Source organism: Pinus tabuliformis, chromosome 8, assembly GCF_031772625.1.
Source record: "Pinus tabuliformis cultivar Carrire ecotype Pingquan chromosome 8, CPIR1, whole genome shotgun sequence".
NCBI lineage: Eukaryota > Viridiplantae > Streptophyta > Pinopsida > Pinales > Pinaceae > Pinus > Pinus tabuliformis.
This window is the reverse complement of record NC_142294.1, coordinates 577,299,943-577,309,031: the sequence shown is the minus strand read 5'-3', so window position 1 is coordinate 577,309,031 and position 9,089 is coordinate 577,299,943. Positions and strand designations below refer to the sequence as shown.

At 42.2% G+C, this 9,089-nt stretch overlaps 1 long non-coding RNA gene across 1 annotated transcript; it reads left to right on the top strand.

Moving 5' to 3' along the window:
- The first annotated feature begins 681 nt into the window (after window positions 1-681).
- Window positions 682-8,879, top strand: LOC149236797 (uncharacterized). The gene is made up of 4 exons (XR_016268445.1): window positions 682-749; window positions 856-931; window positions 8,548-8,623; window positions 8,723-8,879. It is a non-coding gene; the product is annotated as an uncharacterized LOC149236797 (long non-coding RNA).
- Window positions 8,880-9,089: the final 210 nt, after the last annotated feature.

Sequence of the window (9,089 nt, the reverse complement as noted above, 5' to 3'; positions counted from 1 at the left end):
TTATTTAATTGTACATTTGATTTTTCCTAATTATATATTATGTTAGGTAGCTTTATTGTTATGGTTGTTTAAATAGAGTATTATGTGGGAGGAGTTTTATTCTTCAAATCTCTATGTCACGATCTCTTAATAATTTTAAAGAAAAAACAGTAAAAAAAATTTGTTTTTATATATATGGTGTGGTAATTTCCCCATTACCCACACCCTAAACTACTGTACCCTCAAACTTAAGCGTGATCCGCCACAACTCTCACACGTAATTCCTTAAACATAGATTAGCTGTGAGCATATAATAGTTAACATCACATTGATTAAATTCATACAACAACTCTACGTATAATTAACCCTTACTTAATTAAGGTTCTGCACTACCGAAGTTTGATAACCTATATGACATTACATAAACTTTGATTGCTTTGTTGTTCGATGTGAATGTTTGATGCCAAATGGCAGAATGAATGCGCCAGCTCATAACCTTCCGTGGCCAGTTGGACCAACTTCACGTGCTGCCCATGTGATTGAGGGAAGGGTTTGACCTGCTCCGGGGTTTGTGCTAGGCCTCCCGCCTAATCCAACGATGGCGATCGCTCACCCTCATCGGACGGCCCAACTTGTTTTAGGGTTTGTCATGACATATATATGTTCATTGGATTCGACATTGGGTTCATTTGCGCACTTGACAACACCCGAGCTCCTTCGACGGTTCTGTCTGCAACTTTCCTGGTTCATCCCTCCTCTGCCCTACTCAGGTTCGATCCGCGCACGCCTTAAGTGTTACTCTTATAATTTGATTCCAATTATTGGTATTCATATAACCTTCTTAATTTCTGACTGTTTTTCATGTTTGGTTTGCAGTTTGGAACGGGTCCGGCGCTGACCACAGCTTGCTTCCACAGGACGCCGGAGGATTTGGCTGCCATGGCACTTCAAGGTATGCCTGTTTCGTTTGCGAAATCGTCGGTAGTGTATTATTGCAATACTGAAGAATGCTTACAGCTGAGACAGGCTTGTATTCTGCCTAATGTCTCAGGTTCGATACAGGGTTCCAAACCCTTATGCAGTTAATGTTGGCGGCCTCATTTAAGCGGTCTGTCCAGCTTGAGACCCTAGGGTTTTGGCTTCCACGCCTTAGTTATTCTTTTATGTATGAAATTAGCTAAGGACTCAGACTTGATGGTCATTGCATGTTTTGGGGAAGCCCTTTCGAGCTTTAGACGGATTTATAAGGATATGTATAAATTTATTTACAGTTGTAATGATTTACACATGTGGCTTACTGCTGTTGTCTCGGTTCGGGCTTCTATATGGCTATTGTAACATTCTCCCACAGTTTTCTTAACAGATACTGTTTCAGGAATACATTTAGCTTTTGGTATCTGTTAATAGACATTCGATTCCTCGTTATTGGTGTTTGTAAATGTTTAATGTTTGGATGCCTTGCTGATACTCCTTTTTAATAATCGATAGGGTTTCAATTATGATATTCCCTCTGCAACAGGGTTACTCTATTTTTAATTTCAAAAGGTTTCATTTATGATTTAATGTCTACAGTTCTATTCACGTTCTTTCATTTGCATATATTTAGCGACGAGGGTTAGCCCTGCATTCGTGTTGTGAATGTAGGGTTTACCCCTTTCGCGCACAGTCTTTGCCGTAACTCAACTAGCAGGTTAATATGGCTGCCATTCGACTGTATGCTTACCTACTGATTTAGTTCAATGTTATACCTTGGTTCTTATACAGTATACTTGAATACTTGGCTTGTTGTCTATGAATATAACTGGTTCCGAGCCTGACGTTAGGGTTTGTTGTGCGTCACTGTTTTAACTATACATTGCTTCTCTGTATAACACTGTTTCCGTATTAACGCCCCGCTTTACAGCTAATGGATAGAACGATAATGTAACTTTTGAGTTATTGGTTTTATATAAAATATCATGTTGCACGGCACTGGTTAATACCGTAACATTCTTGAATAATTATTTTGTTTACATTATCCCGTTTTTGGCTTACACAACATTGTTTAAAAGAACAGTCGCACGCGGTATAGACCTATGACTATAGCTTGACCCATGCATTGATTTTGTTAACATGCAAACTCAGACTCTGGGTTAGTATAATGTTTATAGCCGGCTCGGCTTTTCCTGGTTTCTCAGATCTTTACTCTCCAGACCCGTGTAATACTAAGGTTTTCTGTGTATTTTATCACTCTGATTTTTTCTACCATTAATGGGTACCATTTCTTCATATCATTCCACAGTTCGTGGTTGGCTACAAGCTGAACACATAGTAACTGTGCGAGCTTAATAAATACATTCTGTAGATGTGACACAGTCACACCTTCCAACACAGTTTTCTTGGAAAAGAAACCGTCCTAGCTAATATATCACAATAACTTGAAGAAATAATACAACTACTGTATCTACTTGTACTCTTAATACCTGATCTTTTCTTTAACCAACTAGAGGAAGCGTACCTGGTTACTCCTGCTACTGAAGTTCTTACTTTCAGAAGTCACGTGTAGTGTTTTTGCTCTTAACCTCCCAACCTTGAGATCCACTGCACTGGATTCTCCCCCCGAGCCGTCTTGCAGGCCTGCAGCCCTCAACAAGACTCATGCACCACTGTGCTGGGTTATCTGATCACAACCAGACTTAACCCCAAATTTCCACTCTGTTCTCTCTCTGGAAATCCTTCTCTGCCTGTTCATCAACAGCCCAGACCTTTCCTTCCCCGGGACTTTTCCTTGGGTGAGAGGCAGTTGTTTTCTTTTTCAGTTTCATAACTGATTAATTTTGTTTTAATAGAAAATCCTCCTTTTGGAGGCTGCCAGCATTTCATCCATACACATGTGCAAAATAGTTCATATATTCATTTTCAAAAAAATAACAATGTCTTTTAATAATAACAAGTTATCCCTCATATTGTTTTTACCACAGTAATTAACTAGAATTACAAGTTACCGGGTCATTACATCTTCCCCCCCTGGGATTGGACATCGTCCCGATGTCCATTCTCATTAAATAAATTCGGGTAAGCCTTTCTGAAAAGTTCCTCGTCTTCCCACGTAGCCTCCTCAGGGCCATAGTGCTGCCACAGCACCTTAATTTGGGTAATAACCCGTTTCCGCAGCCGCACTTCTCTCCGGTCGAGAATGCTCTGCGGTTCGACCAGGACCCCGCCTTCCGGTTCGACCTGCAAACAACCAGTACTTAATCAATTTCCTATTGAATATAGTTGTATAATCAAACCAACCGGATCAATTCTTACCCGCACATCTTGCCATTGAATAACATGTCTAGGGTCATACACATATTTCTTTAGGACAGAAACATGGAACACATTGTGAATCTTAATATGACTGGGCAAAGCAAGTTGGTAGGCCACAGGCCCCACTCTAGCTAAGATCTGAAACGGCCCAAAGTATCGAGGAGCCAGCTTGGCGCACCCACTCCACTGCAGGGTGCTCCTCCTGGTTTGAATCCTTACAAACACATGGTCACCCACATTGTATTCTGCAAATCTTCTTTTCCTATCAGCAAAACTTTTCTGTCTGTCTTGTGCAGCTTTTAAATTTGCTCGCACTCTCCTCACCATATCTTCCATGTCTTTCAACATTTCCGGACCCAAACTCAGTTTATCCTCCAGTCCACTCCAACTTGAGGGTGTGCGGCACTTTCGCCCATACAGAACATCAAAGGGACTTAGCTGGGTTGAGGTATGGTACCCATTATTGTAGGAAAATTCGACCAGATGCAAATACTCTTCCCATTGACTAGGCTTTAGCATCACATTCGCCCTCAACATGTCTTCCAATACCTGATTGACTCGCTCAGTTTGACCATCGGTCTGAGGATGATAAGCCGTGCTAAAATTCAACTGAGTGCCCAACTCGGCAAACAATGTTCTCCAGAAGGTGGAAGTGAATTTCACATCACGGTCCGATATGATTACCTTTGGCATTCCATGCAAACGAAACACATTTTGCATAAAGAGGTGCGCGATTTGTACCGCCTTGTAAGTGGACTGTACAGGTATGAAGTGCGATGCTTTACTCAATTTATCGACCACGACCATAATAGAATCATTGCCCTTCTTTGTTCGTGGTAACCCGGTTACAAAATCCATGGAAATGGTTTCCCATTTCCATTCCGGAATAGGCAAAGGCTGCAACAGTCCCGCGGGGTGTTGATGTTCAGCCTTAATTTGCTGGCATTCCAAACACCTTGCCAAGTATTCCACCACCTGCTTCTTCATTCCTGGCCAGTAATACTCTTTCCTGAGTGCCGTGACCATCTTTTGGTACCCTGGGTGGCCAGTGTAGTGGCTGATGTGGAACTCATCTAGAATCAGTTTCTTAAGGTCATTTGAGTCAGGTACATACATTTTTTTATTAAAATACAGCAATCCAGCATTATCTAATGTGTACCCTTGCTGTAACCTTCCATTATCAGATTGTTGTACCTGCTGTTTTAAATGCTGATATTCAGAGTCGTCATTGGTTGCTGTTTTTATTTGTTCAACCAGCGAACTCCGCCACCTGCTAGCTGAAAGTTCACATAAGCAGTGAACCTTTCGACTTAAGGCATCCGCCACCCGATTTTCTTTGCCCTTTAAATGCTTTATTTCAAAGTCAAACCCACTTAGAAAATCTGCCCAACGGCCTTGCCTCGCATTCAAGGTAGGTTGGCTGAAATAATGCGTCAAACTGTGATGATCTGTTAACAACAGAAATTTCTTCCCAAGTAGGTAGTGTCGCCACATCTTTAGTGCGTGAATCACAGCAGTTAACTCTAGATCGTAAGCAGAGTATCTCTGCTCATGCTCTTTTAGTTTCCTTGATTCATATGCTATTACTTTTCCTTCCTGCATTAGTACTCCTCCCACGCCCTCCTTGCTTGCATCGGTGCAGACCACGTAATCCTTATTAGGATCAGCGATCCTCAGGATGGGTGCAGTGGTAAGGAGGTGCTTCAAGCGGTCAAAACTCTGTTGACACTCTGCTGTCCATCTCAATATTTTTCGTTTCTTTTGCAATGAGGTAATAGGATAGGCTATCCTAGAAAAGCCTTCCACAAACCTCCGGTAATAGCCAGCTAACCCCATAAAGGATCTGATATCAGCAACGTCTTTGGGTATAGGCCATTCCATAATAGATTTTATCTTCTCAGGGTCAACTGCAATTCCCTCTTTCGTAATCACATGGCCCAAATACTGAATTTCCTCTTTGAAGAAATCGCATTTTCTAAACTTAGCATATAGCTGATGCTCCCGAAGAGTTTGTAACACCAATCTAAGGTGCTCCTCATGTTCCTGTTGGGAACGAGAATATATCAATATGTCGTCAATGAATATCAGTACAAACTTGTCCAAAAACCTGTGAAACACGATATTCATCATGCACATAAAAGTAGCAGGTGCATTGGTCAAACCAAAAGGTAGCACTACAAATTCGTAGTGTCCATAGCGTGTCCGGAAGGCAGTTTTGGCAATGTCTTCATCCTTAATCCTGATCTGATGATAACCAGATCGCAGATCAATTTTGGAGAACACTTTTGCCCCTTTCACTTGGTCAAAGAGTTCATCTATTCTGGGTAGAGGATACTTGTTTTTGACCGTGAGTTTATTCAGCTGCCGGTAATCTATGCACATGTGAAGGGTCCCATCCTTCTTCTTCATGAACAATACTGGAGCTCCCTAGGGTGACACGCTGGGTCGAATGTACTGTTTCTCCAACAGCTCTTGGAGCTGCATTTTTAATTCCGTTAATTCTGGTATGCTCATCCGGTACGGTGCCCGCGATACTGGTGCTGCCCCTGGTATTAACTCTATAGTGAAGTCTATGTCCCTTCTTGGAGGCAAACCCGGTACCTCTTCAGGAAAGACATCTGTAAATTCCTGTACCACTGGAATATCGCCTATTGCAGACATCTTATCTTTCTGATTTGCATAGCCAACCTGTATGGCATAGATCTGACATTTCTTTCTTATACATTTAGCTAACTGAGTTGCAGTGATAGGTCGAATCTGAACAGGATGTTTAATTCCCTGCAATTCCTGCTGCTGTCCCAAATCATCTTTGTAGTATATGGTCTTGGTTTTGCAATTCACCAACGACCAGTGCTTTTCCAGCCAATCCATACCAATAAGAATGTCATAGGAGCCTAGCGGAAGTACATTTAGGTCTGCTGTTACGGGCTGTCCAGCTATACTGAAAGAACAGTTATTAACTTTAGCTAAAACCCGCCTTTTGGCTCCCGTAGCTAACTGGACCAACCATGGGTTTTTGAACTTTTCTGGTGGTAGCTTACAGTGTTCCATTACTTTTGGACTAACATAACTTAAAGTAGCTCCTGGATCAATAAGTACATCTACAGAAAGGTTTGAAATCTTACCTTCGAATTCCACCATGGAAGGTTGGTATTCCGCCTGCCGGTCCTCTAATGCTGCATTGATCCTTGGTATGCTGCGCGCCACATCCCCAACAGTTGAAGCTTCATGGACTTGAGATATTTGATCAGTTCTTTTACGCTGTGGACAATTTCTAGCGTAGTGCGGTCCTTCACACACCCAGCATTGAACTGGAGGTCTGGTTCCCTCCACCTCCGATTTAGCAGGGAGTTCACTAATCCTGCTCTCGCTTGGCTTAGGCCAGAAGGTACCCTTATTTGTGCTTCTGTTAAACTGCCCCTTTCCAGCTCCTTTACCACCATTTCCGCGGTTGCCTTTGTTGTTCCCAGCAATTCTGCTACCTTTTCTTTCATTCCATTTCCTGTTCGGAATTTCTCCCTTTTGTTTGTTCTGTTGGTAGCAGATTCTAGCCTTCCGAATTGCCTCATCCATGGTTCGGGGATTGTCAAACTCAATCCGTTCCCTTATATAAGCCGGTAGGCTGCTCACGAACCTCTGCACCTTGGCTTTCTCCTCTTTTATGTATGGCACATAACGAAGCAGAGAGGTGAAGCGATTTATGAATTCGTCCATGGACTGCTGACCTAGCCTTAAGTCATGAAATTCTCACGCCTTCTCATCATAAAAGTGCTCAGTTAAATACCTCTCCTTAAAATATTTCTGAAATTTTTCCCAGGTTATGCTTTGCTCACTTACTCCCTTCACAATTTTAATCTCTTCCCACCACAAGGTGGCTTTGCCTTGCAACTGAAAAATAGCCAACCGCACCTTCAGATTTTGATCATATTCATAAAGTTGGAAATATTTATTAATATTAATCAACCAGGCTTCTGCTGCTTCTTCCTGCTCTCCATCGAAAAGTGGAGGTTTGATTTTTTGAAATTCTCCCTGCAACTCCGTTTTCTGTCGCTTGGAGGTTTGCTGCTCTTGCACATTATCAGAATGGTCTTCCTATTCTTCTAAGAGCTCAGGTGCGTAATTCCGTTCCTCAGTGCCCCTTTGTTGTTCTGCACTAGGGCTGGCTAAGGGTGGATTTTGTTTATCTGACAAGCTTTTCAGTATTCTTTCTTGTTCCATTGTTAACCGCGCATTGTCCTCCCGTAGACGCGCCATCTCACCTTTCAGCTCCTGAACAGTCTGCAATATTGCCTGATTGGTACTGCGTGTCTCAGCACCAAGCTGTACCCACAGCCCTGCATTTTCTTGAGGGATGCCGCCAGCTCCCGGCATTTCCTCCATCTTACTATTAACTGTTAGCAGGTAGCTGCCTTGGTACAGTTCTCCTGGTGGTACACAAGAAAAGAAATTTAGTTGCATTGTTACTATATATACATTTAAGATGATCTTTGCTGTTCCAGAGGCCACAGTTTTGAAACCTCTGCTCTGATACCACATTGTCACGATCTCTTAATAATTTTAAAGAAAAAACAGTAAATTTTTTTTTTTTATATATATATGGTGTGGTAATTTCCCCATTACCCACACCCTAAACTACTGTACCCTCAAACTTAAGCGTGATCCGCCACAACTCTCACACGTAATTCCTTAAACATAGATTAGCTGTGAGCATATAATAGTTAACATCACATTGATTAAATTCATACAACAGCTCTACTTATAATTAACCCTTACTTAATTAAGGTTTTGCACTACCGAAGTTTGATAACCTATATGACATTACATAAACTTTGATTGCTTTGTTGTTCGATGTGAATGTTTGATGCCAAATGGCAGAATGAATGCGCCAGCTCATAACCTTCCGTGGCCAGTTGGCCCAACTTCACGTGCTGCCCATGTGATTGAGGGAAGGGTTTGACCTGCTCCGGGGTTTGTGCTAGGCCTCCCACCTAATCCAACGATGGCGATCGCTCACCCTCATCAGACGGCCCAGCTTGTTTTAGGGTTTGTCATGACATATATATGTTCATTGGATTCGACATTGGGTTCATTTGCGCACTTGACAACACCCGAGCTCCTTCGACGGTTCTGTCTGCAACTTTCCTGGTTCATCCCTCCTCTGCCCTACTCAGGTTCGATCCGCGCACGCCTTAAGTGTTACTCTTATAATTTGATTCCAGTTATTGGTATTCATATAACCTTCTTAATTTCTGACTGTTTTTCATGTTTGGTTTGCAGTTTGGAACGGGTCCGGCGCTGACCACAACTTGCTTCCACAGGACGCCGGAGGATTTGGCTGCCATGGCACTTCAAGGTATGCCTGTTACGTTTGCGAAATCGTCGGTAGTGTATTATTGCAATACTGAAGAATGCTTACAGCTGAGACAGGCCTGTATTCTGCCTAATGTCTCAGGTTCGATACAGGGTTCCAAACCCTTATGCAGTTAATGTTGGCAGCCTCATTTAACCGGTCTGTCCAGCTTGAGACCCTAGGGTTTTGGCTTCCACGCCTTAGTTATTCTTTTATGTATGAAATTAGCTAAGGACTCAGACTTGATGGTCATTGCCTGTTTTGGGGAAGCCCTTTCGAGCTTTAGACGGATTTATAAGGATATGTATAAATTTATTTACAGTTGTAATTATTTACACATGCGGCTTACTGCTGTTGTCTCGGTTCGGGCTTCTATATGGCTATTGTAACATTCTCCCACAGTTTTCTTAACAAATACTGTTTCAGGAATATATTTAGCTTTTGGTATCTGTTAATAGACATTCGATTC